General features: G+C 39.8%; 1 long non-coding RNA gene across 2 annotated transcripts; it reads right to left on the reverse strand.

Annotated features, from left to right (window-relative positions):
- Positions 1–6,685: 6,685 nt before the first annotated feature.
- On the reverse strand, positions 6,686–17,413 carry LOC121863365. 2 transcript variants are annotated; one of them, XR_006088379.1, is made up of 3 exons: positions 17,139–17,413; positions 7,616–10,113; positions 6,686–6,943 (listed from the first exon to the last, which is right to left on the reverse strand). It is a non-coding gene; the product is annotated as an uncharacterized LOC121863365 (long non-coding RNA). The 2 variants fall into 2 exon arrangements; XR_006088378.1 differs by having other exon boundaries at positions 6,686–6,997.
- Positions 17,414–17,880: the final 467 nt, after the last annotated feature.

Below are 17,880 nucleotides of genomic sequence, written 5' to 3' on the forward strand. Positions count from 1 at the left end.
TGACACTAGAGCGGTCTTTTTAGAGCCATTTCACACAGACAATGGTTGGCGCAAACAAGGGAAGAGGAGAGCGCTCGCGGTAAGGGAGTGATTAAGCTGTGCTGCAGGGAAGGCTGTAAGCTAGTCACCCTCTGCTTACCCGCGAATAGTCAAAACCGTGGATACAAACCTGCAAATAACAAGGTTTGCACTTGATTGTTCTCCAAATTCTTGTAGCAATAGTCAAGTTCTACACTGAAAAAAGGAAATTAGTAAGATTACAGTATGAATTTTACTCTTACTAAAAGTATTGATCTTATTTTATTAGTACCTGTATCTCCATGTCGGTTTGTACAGTTACTACAATGATACTTTTTAATTGTTAATTTGTTTAATTTTCTTATTATTGCAATTTTAAATACAGGTAGTTGCACTTTTAGGTGTTTGGTAAAAGTATTAGCTGGTATCAGCCCATTTTCCACAGATACCAATACCTCCAAAATTAACTGATACCGATGTCAATGCCTTGAGAGGCAAAAAAAAAAAAAACAAGAATAGGATTAGCCATACTTTTCCTGTGTGTGAGTGAATAGGGTATACTTTATGAATTTCGCAACAGACCGTAGGGTAAATCTGAATGTCGCATTTTAGGGCGATAATTGTCAATTTGGACATATCCGAATTTCACAGTCAATTCTCATATATAATCAGCTAGCTAGGCTTTTGCTGTCAGATATTTAAAAAAAGCACCTCGTCAACCCAGAACAGTTTCAATAATTTTCTTTAACCATGTGGTAGTACACACCAACTACCATGTTGCCTTTATTTTCTTTCTTCAGGTGCACACCCCACACACTATTATCGACCATGACACTTAAATTGAATAAGACATTCAGTGTTCGTTTACATTTCATTATTTGTGTACCGGTAACTGGCATATTTCATAATGATACAGATATCAAAATATAAGGTTGAGCTTGGATGGGTAACAGGGGTCACCGAAGCTTTTGTACACAGAATTATGGTGAAATATGAAATTTTTATAATACATTACATTAATTTTTTTAAATGGCCCCTTGTATCTTTGGGGACCAGGGCGATGGCCCAAATGGTCCTTTTGTAAATCCGACACTGGGCGCGGCTATGGAGGTTCTCAGCCAGTTGACAGGAGAAGAGCGAATCAGTTACAAAACGCTAGTAAAGGTCCTGGAACGAAGGTATGGAACCAAGCACCAAAATGAGGTTTACAGGGCTAGATTCCGTACTCGTACCCATAATCGAAGTGAAACACTGCAACAGCTTGCTCAGAACCTGGAAAGTATGGCTCATAGGGCATACCCTGGAGCATTTCCTGTAATGTTAGTCGTGTTGTTGAGGGACCAGTTTGTGGACGCATTGGACAGCATGCATCTCAAAATTCAGGTGAAGCAGTTCCAACCGTTAACTCTACAGCAAGCTTTGGCTAAAGCCCTGGAGTTTGAATTGTATGTGAGGTTAAGTTTACCAAGCATCAGGACGGTGTCTAGCTCCGGGTTTAAAGCACGAAAGGGTCAAGTACAAGTAACAGAGAGATTTAAAGGAACCTGCTGGTATTGTGAGAAGATTGGACACAAACAGGAGGATTGTTACAAGCGGGAGCGAGAGAAAGACAATGCAGAGAGAGAGAGGTTGTTGGACGTGTGGAGAAGATGGACATTTCAAGACTAAGTACCCACAGAATTCCAAGAGAGGGGAAGAAGAGCAGCCCACTAAGATGGGGAAACTAGAGATGGCTGGTGTTGAGGAGCAACAACCAGCCTGTCTCACCAGAGCCCCACTGTTGACAAATGCAACCGAGCCACTGTAAGCAGTGTCCAGGTTGAAGGAGAGATCGATGGCGTAAGGTGTCCGTCGGTGATCGACACAAGCAGACTTTTACGAGGCCGGACGTGGTTAGTCATCGAAAACTACCCGAGACGTTGCAGCAGCTGTGCGGGATAACCGGACACTGCACAATGCTAAAGGGACCAGTGAATATCACCATCAAGCTCGGAGAGGAAGAAGAAACCCTACAGGTTTATGTAGCGGATATAGAAGACTCTTGCATTCTGGGCCTGGACTACCTCCTACCTCGCAAGTGTCAACTGGACCTTGGCTCGATGCATTTGAAAATCAAGGAAAAGTGGGTTTTGCTGAAGACTGTGAAGCATGCAAGTGCTAAGGTTACAGCTAGGCGGACAGTAGTTACACCCCAAGATCAGAGGTGCTGTTGCCATACAAGGTGAACGGTGCCTTGCATACCCGTCTGGGAATGGTGGAGCCCGATGAGCAGTGTGGAGTCGAAGATGGAGTGATGGCGGGGAGAATTTTCGCCGATCCTTCTGCAGAGGAGGTATCTGTAATTGTGGCCAATTTCTCTTTCCGACCAAAGAAGATACAAAAGGGAGTGACCGTTGGACTGTGCCAAGAGGTCAACCAGGAGCAGCAGCCCAAGACCTGCAAGAGGAGCATGGTCAAGCAGAAAAATGGTCAGCTTGACCATTTGCAGGACTTGTTTGCCAGGAGCTACCAGTGCCCGGATAAGGCTCAAGTGATACAACTGGAACAGTTGTTATTAAAGTATATGGACGTCTTGTCTGCAGGGGACTTAGACCTGAGGTGTACAAACCTGGTACAGCATCACATTGACACCGGGGATGACCGCCCGATCAAGCAGCTGCCTTGGAGGATAGCACCAACCAGCTTGTTGCCAGGAAATGGAGAGGGCTCCTAGGGGCGCTGCTGCATGTAGCAGGGCTCCTGGCGCTGCCACCGCCCCTGGGGGCCCCTGCCGCCTGTGCGTGGACTTCTGGGGAGTAGGAGTCCTTCACCGCAACGTCTTTGAGGGTGCGGTAATCCACACGGCACTGCATTGAGCCTCTTTCTTCTTCACTGGGACGATTCCTGACGCCCACGTACTGCTGGACTTTTCGATGAGACCTTGGTGAATAAGTCCCCATACCGCCTTCTCCATTTCCTGGCAACAAGCTGGTTGGTGCTATCCTCCAAGGCAGCTGCTTGATCGGGCGGTCATCCCCGGTGTCAATGTGATGCTGTACCAGGTTTGTACACCTCAGGTCTAAGTCCCCTGCAGACAAGACGTCCATATACTTTAATAACAACTGTTCCAGTTGTATCACTTGAGCCTCATCCGGGCACTGGTAGCTCCTGGCAAACAAGTCCTGCAAATGGTCAAGCTGACCATTTTTCTGCTTGACCATGCTCCTCTTGCAGGTCTTGGGCTGCTGCTCCTGGTTGACCTCTTGGCACAGTCCAACGGTCACTCCCTTTTGTATCTTCTTTGGTCGGAAAGAGAAATTGGCCACAATTACAGATACCTCCTCTGCAGAAGGATCGGCGAAAATTCTCCCCGCCATCACTCCATCTTCGACTCCACACTGCTCATCGGGCTCCACCATTCCCAGACGGGTATGCAAGGCACCGTTCACCTTGTATGGCAACAGCACCTCTGATCTTGGGGTGTAACTACTGTCCGCCTAGCTGTAACCTTAGCACTTGCATGCTTCACAGTCTTCAGCAAAACCCACTTTTCCTTGATTTTCAAATGCATCGAGCCAAGGTCCAGTTGACACTTGCGAGGTAGGAGGTAGTCCAGGCCCAGAATGCAAGAGTCTTCTATATCCGCTACATAAACCTGTAGGGTTTCTTCTTCCTCTCCGAGCTTGATGGTGATATTCACTGGTCCCTTTAGCATTGTGCAGTGTCCGGTTATCCCGCACAGCTGCTGCAACGTCTCGGGTAGTTTTCGATGACTAACCACGTCCGGCCTCGTAAAAGTCTGCTTGTGTCGATCACCGACGGACACCTTACGCCATCGATCTCTCCTTCAACCTGGACACTGCTTACAGTGGCTCGGTTGCATTTGTCAACAGTGGGGCTCTGGTGAGACAGGCTGGTTGTTGCTCCTCAACACCAGCCATCTCTAGTTTCCCCATCTTAGTGGGCTGCTCTTCTTCCCCTCTCTTGGAATTCTGTGGGTACTTAGTCTTGAAATGTCCATCTTCTCCACACATCCAACAACCTCTCTCTCTGCATTGCCTTTCTCTCGCTCCCGCTTGTAACAATCCTCCTGTTTGTGTCCAATCTTCTCACAATACCAACAGGTTCCTTTAAATCTCTGTTACTTGTACTTGACCCTTTCGTGCTTTAAACCCGGAGCTAGACACCGTCCTGATGCTTGGTAAACTTAACATCACATACAATTCAAACTCCAGGGCTTTAGCCAAAGCTTGCTGTAGAGTTAACGGTTGGGACTGCTTCACCTGAATTTTGAGATGTGTGCTGTCCAATGCGTCCACAAACTGGTCCCTCAACAACACGACTAACAGAACAGGAAATGTTCTAGGGTATGCCCTATGAGCCATACTTTCCAGGTCCTGAGCAAGCTGTTGCAGTGTTTCACCTTGATTATGGGTACGAGTACGCAATCTGCCCCTGTAAACCTCATTTTGGTGCTTGGTTCCATACCTTCGTTCCAGGACCTTTACTAGCGACTTGAAACCGATTCGCTCTTCTCCTGTCAACTGGCTGAGAACCTCCATAGCCGCGCCCAGTGTCGAATTTACAAAAGGACCATTTGGGCCATCGCCCTGGTCCCCAAAGATACAAGGGGCCATTTAAAAAAATTAATGTACTGTATTATAAAAATTTCATATTTCACCATAATTCTGTGTACAAAAGCTACGGTGACCCCTGTTACCCATCCAAGCTCAACCTTATATTTTGATATCTGTATCATTATGAAATATGCCAGTTACCGGTACACAAATAATGAAATGTAAACGAACACTGAATGTCTTATTCAATTTAAGTGTCATGGTCGATGATAGTGTGTGGGGTGTGCACCTGAAGAAAGAAAATAAAGGCAACATGGTAGTTGGTGTGTACTACCACATGGTTATAGAAAATTATTGAAACTGTTCTGGGTTGACGAGGTGCTTTTTTTAAATATCTGACAGCAAAAGCCTAGCTAGCTGATTATATATGAGAATTGACTGTGAAATTCGGATATGTCCAAATTGACAATTATCGCCCTAAAATGCGACATTCAGATTTACCCTACGGTCTGTTGCGAAATTCATAAAGTATACCCCTATTCACTCACACACAGGGGAAAGCATGGCTGAACTTATTCTTGTTTTTTTTTTTTGCCTCTCAAGGCATTGACATCGGTATCAGTTAATTTTGGAGGTATTGGTATCTGTGGAAAATGGGCTGATACCAGCTGATACTTTTACCAAACATCTAAAAGTGCAACTACCTGTATTTTAAATTGCAATAATAAGAAAATTAAACAAATTAACAATTAAAAAGTATCATTGTAGTAACTGTACAAACCGACATGGAGATACAGGTACTAATAAAATAAGATCAATACTTTTAGTAAGAGTAAAATTCACATACTGTAATCTTAATAATTTCCTTTTTCAGTGTAGAACTTGACTATTGCTACAAGAATTTGAGAAACAATCAAGTGCAGTAAACCCTTGTTATTTGCAGGTTTGTGATTCACGGTTTTGACTATTCGTGGTAAGCAGAGGGTGACTAGCTTACAAGCCTTCCCTGCAGCACAGCGAATCACCCCCACGCAGCGTCTCCTCTTCCTTGTTTGCGCTCAACCATTGTCTGTGTGAAATGGCCCCTAAAAAGACTGCCTAGTGTCAGTGCTAGTATGTAGTGCTAGTGGAGTGAAACATAAAAGGCAGAAGTCAGTGATGACCTTGACAAAGAAAGTTTTATTATTAGATAATTTAAAAGAGGGGATGAGTGCTGCCACGTGTGGTCAGTTGTTTGGTATAGGTATATACTAGTGCACTTAAGTAGTATAAGTTGCTATTCGTGCCATTCCTTGGAACCTATCCCCCACGAATAACAAGGGTTTACTGTATAATGAATACTGACAACAAGCAAAACTGATAATAAACTTGTAAGACTAAAGAGTCGAGACTCAAGATTAGACAATACAGCTGCTCCTCGACTTACAACCACCCGGACATACGACCGCCTCAGTCGTACCAAAATTTTGTCAAATTACGTATTTTCGAGTCCCGACGTTAGTGTTTGCGCTGTGTAATGACAAAATTTTTGTTTGTAATTCACTTTAAAATGGCTGTCAAACTTAAAAGTGAGAGTTTTGTGGTGCTGAGAAGAAAAAGGGACACCCAGTGCTATTAGCAACAGAACATGTTTTAACAACTAGTGAAGTACTGTATACAGGTAGTTCTGCTATAACGCGATAATTGTGTTCTTGTAAAATATCGTGTTATAGAAAATCGCGTAATAGAAATAACAGGGCTTAAGGAGAAAATAGGGTTAGGTGCAGATTACTACTCAAAATCGAAAAAATTTTAGTAGTTAGCCTAACACAAAGGTTAGCACAGTCTAAATAAATGTTACATTCATATCTAATCGTGAAATCATACAGTATATGTAACACTTTACCTTGAAAAAATATGAATGTAACTTGATGGGGGAGAAGGGTGATTTTGAGGTTGATAACATCGAGCTTCTCTTCAAGTGTTATATCTTTTCTTTTACGATAAATACCGGCTATCATCAGAACGCTTTTTGGAGATATTCTTCTTTACCATATTCACAGTTAATACCACAAAATTGGATAAATAGTAAGCAAAAATCGCGTTATAGCAAACAAGCGTTCGCATTATACAAATATTGTTCCGAATTCATAAATCGCGTTAGAGCAAATTCGCGTTATCAAAACACGCGTTATAGCAGAACTCACTGTATACGTATGTAATGAACAAAGAGCCTAAATTAATAAATTAAATTAACAAAGCAATGATTCACCCCTACCAGTTAGTAGATAGACCTGTCCAGTACGGGTGAGTCTTCTGAATGTTGGGATCCTGTCCAGGTCGCATTCACATGGAAGCTCAGTAGCTTACATAACACTGGACACAAACCTCTGACAATGACATGGAAGAGGCTGAGCAGTTTTTTGTTAACCTCTCTGCAGTTACTGTGAAATTTACAAGTACAGTACATAATTTACAGTTATCCTACCTAATTTAGTAATTAATTAATAATCAGGCCTACTTATTATTTACAAATATTTACTTACCAATCAATTTTGGTAACTCATAGAGCCTACTTTGCAAAAAAATCATCAATATGGTAAATTGCAGCAATTTAACAGAATAAGAAAAAAAAAAAAAATATATATATATATATATATATATATATATATATATATATATATATATATATATATATATATATATATATATATATATATATATATATATATATATATATATATATATATATATATATATATATATATATATATATATATATATATATATATATATATATATATATATATATATATATAGATATACTGTATGAGTGTCAGTATCGGTATTGGCCTGAATTTTGGTATCAGCACATCTCTACTCCTTTAGTTTCTGAGAAGCTACCAACATTTACTGGAAGAACACCTGAGCAACTACAGTTTTATGTGGTACTTCTCCTATTCAAAGTGATTTGATAGAAGTCATCAGTAGCATAATACAAAATTTTTGGTTATTCTTCTGGATGACTGTTCAGACGTAATAAAAAAATCACGATTACTTACTGTACTGTATTATGTGGATTAATCTGGTGAAATCCAAGAAAGATTCAAGGGGTTTATGGATGTAATTGCAGACAGATCTTCTCAACTCTCAAGCATTGTATAAGCATGTCGTACCTATTGTAGAGGATTTTATTTTGCAAGAAAAGCTAGTCCCTCAGACATATGTTGGTGCAGCTGTTATGTTGGGAAACTTGGGAGGACTTCTGGCAAAAGTGAAAGGTGTGATAAACCAGAGCAGCTCTTCAGAATATGCCACTGCCTGACATGTCAGCACCAGACTAATTTCTCTGGGGATACCTTAAGGAGAGAATTTACATGAATAAACCAAGAACAGAGGCTCTTACAAGAGGTATACTTGAGGAAATTTTTTTTTCCAAAAGAATTAAGTGGATGACAGACTTAACAGCCACTGAGCCAAACTAGCTTTGGTGGTTCTTTATTCAGGTCACATTCACTCTTAAACTATTTTGTCATCTCCCCAAATCCTCCACATACCCTGCATCCCACATGGGTACTGTATAGTTTTCAAGTTGGAACCACTCTTCAAACACTGTTGTCTTCCAGTCCCTGTCACTTTACTTTTTCTGTTTAGGTGTTGAAGCTTCTTGTCATCACAAAACCCATGGCAACAGATAGCAAGCAGTTTGGACCAGTGAAAATGGCTAACCCTGAACTGCACAATTTGCTTGGAATTGAGGAACCTAATACAGTAACCCCTAAAATACTTGGCACTAATCATTGCTGAGCAGACATGCACATGGAGCAAAGGAACTTGTATAAAGCCTCACCTCCCAAAAGGAAATTTCAACCACTGGAATGTGATGCAAGTGTTTACTTACAGAAGCCAGTCTTTGTTCAATAATTGTTGTGAATGTCAAGGAAGAACCTTCAACATTTGAAGATTTGTAGATTACTGACAATTAAAATTATTGGAACAAGTCTATACATTTCAGCAGGCTCTCAAAATAGCACAACTTACATCATGATAAATTACTACTTCACTATACAGTATAATCATATATCTCTAAGTAACACAGTACAGTACTACATACTGGATATATATTTGTAAAATATCACTTTATAGATAACTACATGAATCTTCTACAGTGCAAACCTAAATAATAAACTTTGGTTTGAAAAACATGTATATCACAAAATACAATATGATAGTCATATGTCAGAGTTCAAGTGGATCCCATTATCTTGATGTTCCAGTAATGGCAGTGTGGATACAATACACTGAACACCAAGCCTTTGGTTCTAAAGGAGGTTGTGTGGCCAACACTACACTCAACTGCCCTTGCTTCCTTAACTATAAAGTTGTGTATTCATTCACAGCTGGGTGTACTGGGAGTGCCCCTGGTGCAAACCAGTAACCTTTAGGACATGTGGCAGGAGCTGCATTCACTCAGTGTCGAATCCCAAGTACCAAAGTGAATATGAGAGTGCGTTCCATAGACCTGCCACCTCATTATGGGTAGTGCAGATCCAGCACACGGTAGACTAAGCCTTTTTTTGGTCCATGGCTGGCACTACACTTAACCACCACCTTCATTCCTTCAACTGTAGACTGGGAATTTTATGTAAACTGACTACCAAAGATATCTTACATTTATAGTGATATCAAGCATAAAATCTGTTCTCTTGTAAAAAAAAAAAATCAATGTAATGTTAGTGATAGCAGCCATACATTCAATATTATTTAATATAAAAATAAGTTATTCTTGATTTCATAAAGCTAGTCTTTTAATAAAAAAATTACTCAACTAAAGGAATGCTTAAGTGGTCACACTTTTGTGGTTTTAACAGCAATAGAAGTTTAATAGCCTAATGTTTCTTAATACAGCACTGAATTAAAAAAAAACGAGGGCTTCTATAAACCAGTACAGAAAGTTAGGAAATGTTGATTACCAAACTAAGCTTAAATACTCTTGACATGAAGCCGTATCCCAAAATTCCTTTTGATCCACAAAGCCTCTCTCAATTTAGTGAATGGACATTAAATCACTTCAAATGGATGAACAAGGCTGGAGGCAGGGAAGAAGTGCTTTCTTCACATGAAAATAAATATAGAGTTCTTTATTTTCAGCTTGAAAAAATTTAATAACCTTTTCTTGCAAGCAAATAATTTTTTTTCTACAAGAAGCAAATAAAGAGCTCATGCGACTGTAATGTTAGAATAACAAGAGTATCTTATATGAGTATCATACTGTGAATTCTCTCCACTTCAAGGCACTTTACAGGATAAATACTTCAAATCTACAAAAATACATAAAATTATACTTACCGTAACTCAATAATAAATACAAAGTTTGGAAAATCTGAAAAATTAATTAACAATAAGTTGATCAGTTGACCTACGGCACTTGCGACTGGCTATCACTACACATCCAATCAGAAACATCAATGCTGGGATGCTTAGACCTAGGGTTATGACAAGGATCACCATCGTGGAGAAAGTTTCCTTTGGTGGCGATCCATGTCCAAAGCCAACAGTCCTGAAAAATATCCATAATCTAAGGAAAAAGAATACAGTATACTGTACAGTATTTATTTCCTAATAATCCAAAATAAAATATAATCAATAATGCTGACCAGAAATATGTCCAATGAACTTTAATATCCTCCAGCGGAGAACCAAGAGAAAGTAAATTTTCATTTCAATATGATGCATATTTGTTTTAATGTGAGTAAACAATGGTCAGCCCCTACTCAGGGTTAGTAAAATCTTGAGACTGGTATAACTAGTCAACCACTCATGCAAATCTCAATGTTACAGTCAGAAGCAGTAATTGCTACTCCCCTCCTAGTAGCCGGAGCCACAGCCAGTGAATGCCGATGTTGACACAATGCAGCATTGGCAGCCAAGATAATTCCTAACTACCTAGCAACATTTGGACAGGGGAGGAAGGGAAGGAGAAAGGTTTGTCTAATCGCCAGGCCTTCATTTACCATGGTTCTGGCTACTAGAGGGGGTAGCAATTGCTGCTTCTGACTAGACAGTACATTAAAGCACCATATATCTGTCTTTTTAATAAAATAATCTATTTTAAGAAAGATTTAAGGGCCATATTTTATGGGATATAACATGCACTTCCCCCCCCCCCTCAACTCATTTCAGCAGGGAATATTGTGTGCATTTCACACATTGTGAAGAAAATTATGTGTATCTACCCAAAATTACGAGTTGGAAAATAACCATAACATACTATTGCTCAGCTTCGCCTGGAGTGATAAGGAGGGCTAGGCAGATGTGGCTATAGTGACTAGTCTTGTGTTATTATTACAAATACAAAACTAATATAAAACACTGTACAGGTTGCACCTTGATTTAATGGCATCAATAGGACCTGGACCATGCCATTAAATCCAATTTGTCGTTAAAGCACTGACGAAACCACTTGATTAAGCTACCAAGATTATCATATTTGTCATAAGATTTTAGGTTAGAAATGATAAATGTTTCAAAGATGGTGTTGATATTTCTATGGAGTAGGTTTTTTGTAATAAAAACTAATAAATTTTAGCAATTTTTTTCCTCTTCATATAATTCATGTCTGAGTATGGAAATAAACACATAAAAATGTACTTCCCATGAAAAAAGGCTTTTGGCAGTGGACCCCTTTTTTAGGCTGAAAATCAAACTGGAAGGGTACGGAATTCGGGGAAATGTCCTAGCATGGATAGAAGACTTTCTACATGACCGCAAGCAGTGTGTGGTGATTAATGGCACGAAATCGTCATCCGTACCTGTCACAAGTGGGGTACCACAGGGCAGTGTATTGGGCCCGCTGTTGTTTGTTTGTTTCATAAATGACATGCCTGACGTTGTACACTCCTCCATACAAATGTTTGCCGATGATGCCAAGTTATTTCGGGAAATCAAGAACCAAGCGGACTGTGAAGAGCTGCAGAAGGACCTGTGGGCTCCAGGAATGGTCAAAGAAATGGCTGCCGAGATTCAATGTCACGAAGTGTAAGAGGATGCACGTGGGGCGTACCAACGGTAAGGAGGCGTATCATATGTCCCAACGGCATGCAGAAACTGCACTAGTTGAGACTGAATGTGAGAAGGACCTAGGTGTGTATGTTGACAATGAGCTGAAGTTCTCGGGCCATTGCAAGAAGAAGGTAAATCAGGCAAATAAATTATTGGGTCTTATAAGGTCGTTCAGATATCTAGACGGTCCGTCCCTCGTAATGATCTTTAAGAGTGAAGTGCTTCCCCCATCTGGAGTACTGTCACCCCATCTGGTCTCCAAGATATGCTAGGGACTGTCAGTTGGTAGAAAATATTCAAAGGAGGGCCACCAGACTGGTGCCTGCAATTCAGAACCTCAGTTACCCTGAGAGATTGGAGCGCCTGAACTTGCCTAGCTTATACTACAGACGGGCAAGGGGTGACCTAGTTGAGGTGTATAAGCATCTCAGGGGGCACTACTCAGTCGAGTGTCCTTACTTGGAGCTGGCGGAAACTCGCCCCACAAGGGGTCACAGCTCAAGATTGAAGAAGCCGCAAGTCCAGAAAACTGTGAGGGCAAACTTTTTCGGAGTGAGGGTTGTAAACTCTTGGAACAATCTACCAGAGAGTGTTGTGACGGCACCGAGTGTGAGCTCTTTCAAGACAAGACTTGACCAACACTGGAGCGGGTTCAGGTACATTCAGGAGCTGGTGCATGCCAAGTACTTGCCAACAGTGCATAACAGAGATGTGACTGATCGCCCAAGAGGCTAACAAGCCAATCATTTGGTGAAGAGGATAAAAGAAAGAGAAAGGTAACAGACGTGACCGATTGCCCAAGCGGCTAACGAGCCGATCAGTGGTGAAGATGATAAATTGTAAAAAAAAAATAAGGGACATAAATTTCTCAGGATATTAGTCTACCCTAGTAAAATTGTTTTCTCTAATACAGAGCAAAAGAGTAAAAATTACTATACTCTAAAGTGGCTTACAAATAAAGAAAATAAAATATAAAACTACCATAAAATAAGAAAACTGAAGTGCATGGGTGCGTATGTGTGGGAAGTGAACATATGTGTGTGGAGGCAGTGAGCACTGAACAGTAACTGCATGTCCGTGTCAGGACACACACAAGTCTCTGAGTCAACTGGTGACCACCCAGCTGATGTGTGTTCAATTTTTTTATTCGTTCGTCTTCTGCTCAGTTTTTGCGCCTTGCCTCGGCTGCCACATAAAATAATCTACGTATTTATAATTACTGAGGAAATTTTTTTTTTCGAAATGTACATACTGTACAGTAATTATAAAGTAAATAATAGTAATAAATAAATGTAACACTGCAAGGTGGGGTGACGAGGTGAGGATAAACCAGGGCATACGGAGACGTATTAAACACTACAATAACATTTATTAAGTTCTGATAAATATGCTACAATATTATTTACTAAGTGTCCAAGACAGATCCTGTGGTAACCACCAGCCCTCTAGGACAGTGTCAACAACAGTGCTTGAGAGATGGCGAGTGCTGGCAACACTATTAGTGAAGAGTGGGTCAGTGTTACCATTTTATAAACAAGAGACTGAAAATATACTACGAAGCAATAGCTCATCTGGGATTGAGTGTGCAAATTTTTTTTTTTTTCTGGGGGGGGGGGCTTAATTATTTTTCAATAATGTTTCATTAAACTGGCACCATTTTCCATAATATTGCAACCTTCTGCAAAATTTTCAGGGAAATTCTTTTCTTCTTTGGGTGGCTAGCAACTCCAGTCAGGTTTTCAGGTCATTTAGAGGACATAATTGATGCAAAGAAAGTAGAAATTTAAGGCGATCACACGAGCACAGCACCAGCTGGATTTTAATGCCAAAATACACTGACCACGGGAGCGTTGCAGAAGGTAAGGACTAGTGGAAATTACGGGCAGGCCTTAAAAAAGATAAACAAATAATGAAAAAATTTTGATCTCTAAATTTTGCCATTAAATGTGAGTTGCCGGTAAATCCAGTGCCGTTAAATCGAGATTCAACCTGTACTGAAAACCGAGTTAAAAAAATAAATAAAAATACAAAAAATAAAGAATAATATCACAGATCCAAAGTAACGGCCTTTATGGAAAGTTGAAAGGCCGTGAAGAAAACTCACAACTCCATGTACCTCCTTTCACAGTATTCATAATCATACTACCGTACCTACCTTTCTTAATGTTATTTAACAACTGTGCTACTTCAAACAAACAAAATTTGTAGAAGATCTAGAATTAAAAATAAATGCAGCTAAACCTAAGGAAGAGCCAAATGAAAGTTTTAAAAAAATGCTATTTGTATATACACTGGCTGCTTCAACTCAACACTTACCATACCACAAAGCCCACCTAGGACAATGTCTTTGCCGACTTCCTAGCAACGCCCCACCCCACACATTCCGCTCCCTACCCCACTCTGCCTGCTAACTGGTGAGCAAAGAAATGTTTATTCCCTTTATGCGTTTGACCTCATAATAATGATGCATGTTGTCCCTACAGTTAACCGCCTCGCGCATCATGACGCAAATCATTGGATAGCACTATTTGCATCGGTGACTACAATTGCGTCATTAAACTATAAAAAAAAAAAAAATCAAGACAATTGCGTCAATATTTTGTGCATCATAGATAACTGCACGAAGTTGCGAAGGAAGCTTCCAGAAAGTACCAAAGCATGGGTGGAGTTCCGCTGTCCAACAGCTTCCTCCTATCAGCCATGCTGGTAAGTCGCATTTATCTCTTTACAGTATTTCCTCTCCCACCCTCTCCACAATTAGTCATATCAAATTTCCAAAGCAATCATTGGAAAGCTCATAAAATTCTGCTTCTATTTAACTACAGTTGTACCCCGCTTTACGCGGTTTCACTTTACGCGATTTCTCATATACGCGGTGCCTTGCCAGAACCGAACTTTCACTTTATGCGGTTCGTCTACCCATATACGTGGGAAGCGGCGCGGGCAGGATGCGCACAAGGTCGCCCGGTCATCAAAACATTACCTAGTTCTTCACCCGCCACCCACCACAGCCGGCCTAAGTCAGTGATAGTGATAGTGAGGATATGGACTTATATGGACTTTGAGGGGTTTGACAAAGAGGCCCTGCAAGCCTATGTGGTGGATAGTGATACAATTGATACAAGTGATACAGGTGAGGGCCAATAATCTGCCCTCTGCCTCGGAACTAACCCCCCATCCCCGTGTGCCCAGCCATCTTTTCTACTAATGTAAGTGTTAAAAAAACTAATATTATTGATATTTCTCTTAATTATTAATTGTGAGTGCATACCATCATAAAATTAAGATGTAATTTTTACTACAACGTAGGTATTGTGTCTGAAAAAGTGGAGTTTGGGGGTCGGGCCAGTCTCTATTGGAATTAATCCCATATGTTCTGTTGTTCCATTTACGCGGATTTCACTTAACGCGGTACCCTGTGGGTTCAATTGACCGCGTAAATCGGGGTACAACTGTATATAATAGCTGAGTAGCTTTGTGAGAACGTAATGTATCAGAGATATGATGCTGGGAATTTTTTTTCTTTATTCGGAACGAAAAAAATACATGTCTTATATTTTTTCTACTTACAGTAAAAGTCCAAAAATCCGGATGCCAGAAATCCGGACCACCCGAGAATCCGGACTTTTCAAAAACGATTTTTTTTTTTTAGCGGGCATTTGTGTGCATGTGCGCATGCGTGAGCGCCACAGCGACAACAAGCGACCACGTGGTCGCCACTTTAAAATGGGCAATCAAACTGACAACATACCGTATATACTCGTCTATAACCCCCCCTCGTTATCAGTCAACCCTGATTTTTTGACCAAGAAATCGTTAATTTATGATATTCCTCGTTTATAGTTCCACCCACGTTTTTGAGGGTAATGGAACAACAAAACCACTAAAAAAGCTCTACGTCCTATAAACTGAGGCTCGCCGTGCATGAAACACAAGTGCTGAAGGCAAATTGTTTACCATTTATTATTACGACACTTTACACTGAAACCCGAGTAGTTTCAACAAAAATATTGTGTATTTCCATTCAAGTATTTATTCAAGTCAATTAGGAGGGAATATTATTGAAATACAACAGTTTTTAAACTAAACCATTCGAAAAACGATTACGGTAACATCTTTTGAACGAAAGAAAGCGAAAGTCATTGTTTTCGTCATGATTTTATCCCACTTTCCACTGTAATACGTATGTAATTTCAGGAAAAATATTACATTTCCGTGAATGTATTATATCAAGCACAGTATGAATAGAATATCATTGTAATATATCAGAATTTTAACCGAAAACTATTAAAAAAACGAGTAACATCTCAAGAACATCGGAAGCTTAGGTAAAGTCTTTTGTTTTCGTCATGTATTTTATCCTATTTTACATTGAAATACGTCACGTTTCCACAAAACTACTATTTATCTCCGAGAATATATTCATTCAGGCGCAGTTTAGGTAAAATAGACGAGTGATGTAATAGTTTTTTAACTGAAAACGATTCGAAAAACACGTACCCTCTAGCCCTGTTCAAAGAGAGGACTGGGAGAAGCTGTTTGGTGCTGCAGACGATGACAAGGAAAATGATTTTGATGGATTTTAATGAAAATATTCAGAAATATGGTATCGTAGTATTTATTCAAGTCAATTAGGATAGAATATTATTGTAATACAAAAGTTTTTGAACTGAAAACCATTCGAAAAGCGATTACGGTAACATCTTTTGAACCAAAGAAAGCGAAAGTCATTGTTTTCATCACGATTTTATCACTTTCCACTGTAATACGTACGTTCAGCAAAAATATTACATTTCCGTGAATGCATTATATCAAGCACAGTATGAATAGAATACCATTGTAATATAACAATATTTTGAGTCCTACTCTTTCCATTTACAGAGTACTGTACAAGCCCATAAAAATGGCTCCTAAAGTAGATAAACTTCGTTGTGTGAAGAGAAAGAAGAACACATTGAAATTGAGTGACAAACTTGAAATAATTAAGAAACTAGATCGTGGTGTGAGCAATACTGTTCTAATGGAAACATACGACATTGGAAAGTCTACAATTTAGGATATATAAAAGGCAAAGAATAAAATTTAGAATTCACAGCTTTTTCATTAAAACTGCTCGTTTTGATAAATGAAGCATGCTATATTTGCAAATGAATAAACTATCAAAATGTACCTGTTCATTTCTTCTTTATTCTTCATTAAATTTGAATTTTAAAAGTACTGCCTGAGAATCCGGAAAATCCGGACCGACCCAATCCCCAAGCAGTCCGGATTTTTGGACTTCTACTGTATATCAAAGCCCAAACAATAATGAAGCCAGTGATGCATAAATCATTCAAAAAGAAAAATATTGTGGGATAAATTGGTTGCACAAATATGATGACCAGACCTCATGTGAATTGGTCTCATATGACCTTCATTGTGGTCACTTATTGCATGCACGAGAGGGTAAACTTACACTGATGAGAGCTGATATTTAAGGATTAAGCTCTTAGTTTTTTAACAAACAAATTATAACTTTCTTACCATGTGGTGTAGTTATTTGCAGCATAAAATTTGTCCTTCTTCTGGCCAAAAGAAACTTTTGTCTGGGCAGTCATTGCTGATTCCAATTTATCCCCAAACACTGCATAGGCCAAAGACTCTTCCAGGGCAATAGAGATTTCCGTCAGTGAAGTAAAGTTGCCATCAATGTTTGGGTCAGTGGACAAGTTAATATCCCGGTCTGAACTAAGGTAACTCACAGGCCGCCACTGCATGTAACCTCCCTGCTTAGTCGTTCGTGCCAATTTTGTGGTTATCTGGTCCAGCTGTAAAATAATTATACAGTACCTATTAGATTTCCTTTTCTCCCAATTTTGTGTGGCATGGAAGGAGGAGGAGGAGGAGGAGGAGGGGGAGGAGAGGGAGGAGATGGAAATACTTTCTCATATCCTCAACCTGAATGTAAATGACAAACGCAATATAACCTAAGAAATCCAGCACTTTTGGGACTGACAACATGCTGGAATTGTGAATTTTTCACTTTTCCAAATACATGTAAGCATTTTTGTGTTGAAATTCATAAGGCAAATTACAGTTCAGTTTAGTGGCGCGCAGCTTCTAAGTAGAATTCCCTTACAAAACTCCAAACAATTTTCATAATTACTTAGAAGAAACAATTTACCTTGCCAAAATAATATGCTGAACAGTGAGTATGTAGAAAAAACAAGGTGAAACAGGCAAAATACAATTGACACAGTCTGGTACATAAAGTGAGCATAAACCA

Source organism: Homarus americanus, unplaced genomic scaffold, assembly GCF_018991925.1.
Source record: "Homarus americanus isolate GMGI-L3 unplaced genomic scaffold, GMGI_Hamer_2.0 scaffold5114, whole genome shotgun sequence".
Classification (NCBI taxonomy): domain Eukaryota; kingdom Metazoa; phylum Arthropoda; class Malacostraca; order Decapoda; family Nephropidae; genus Homarus; species Homarus americanus.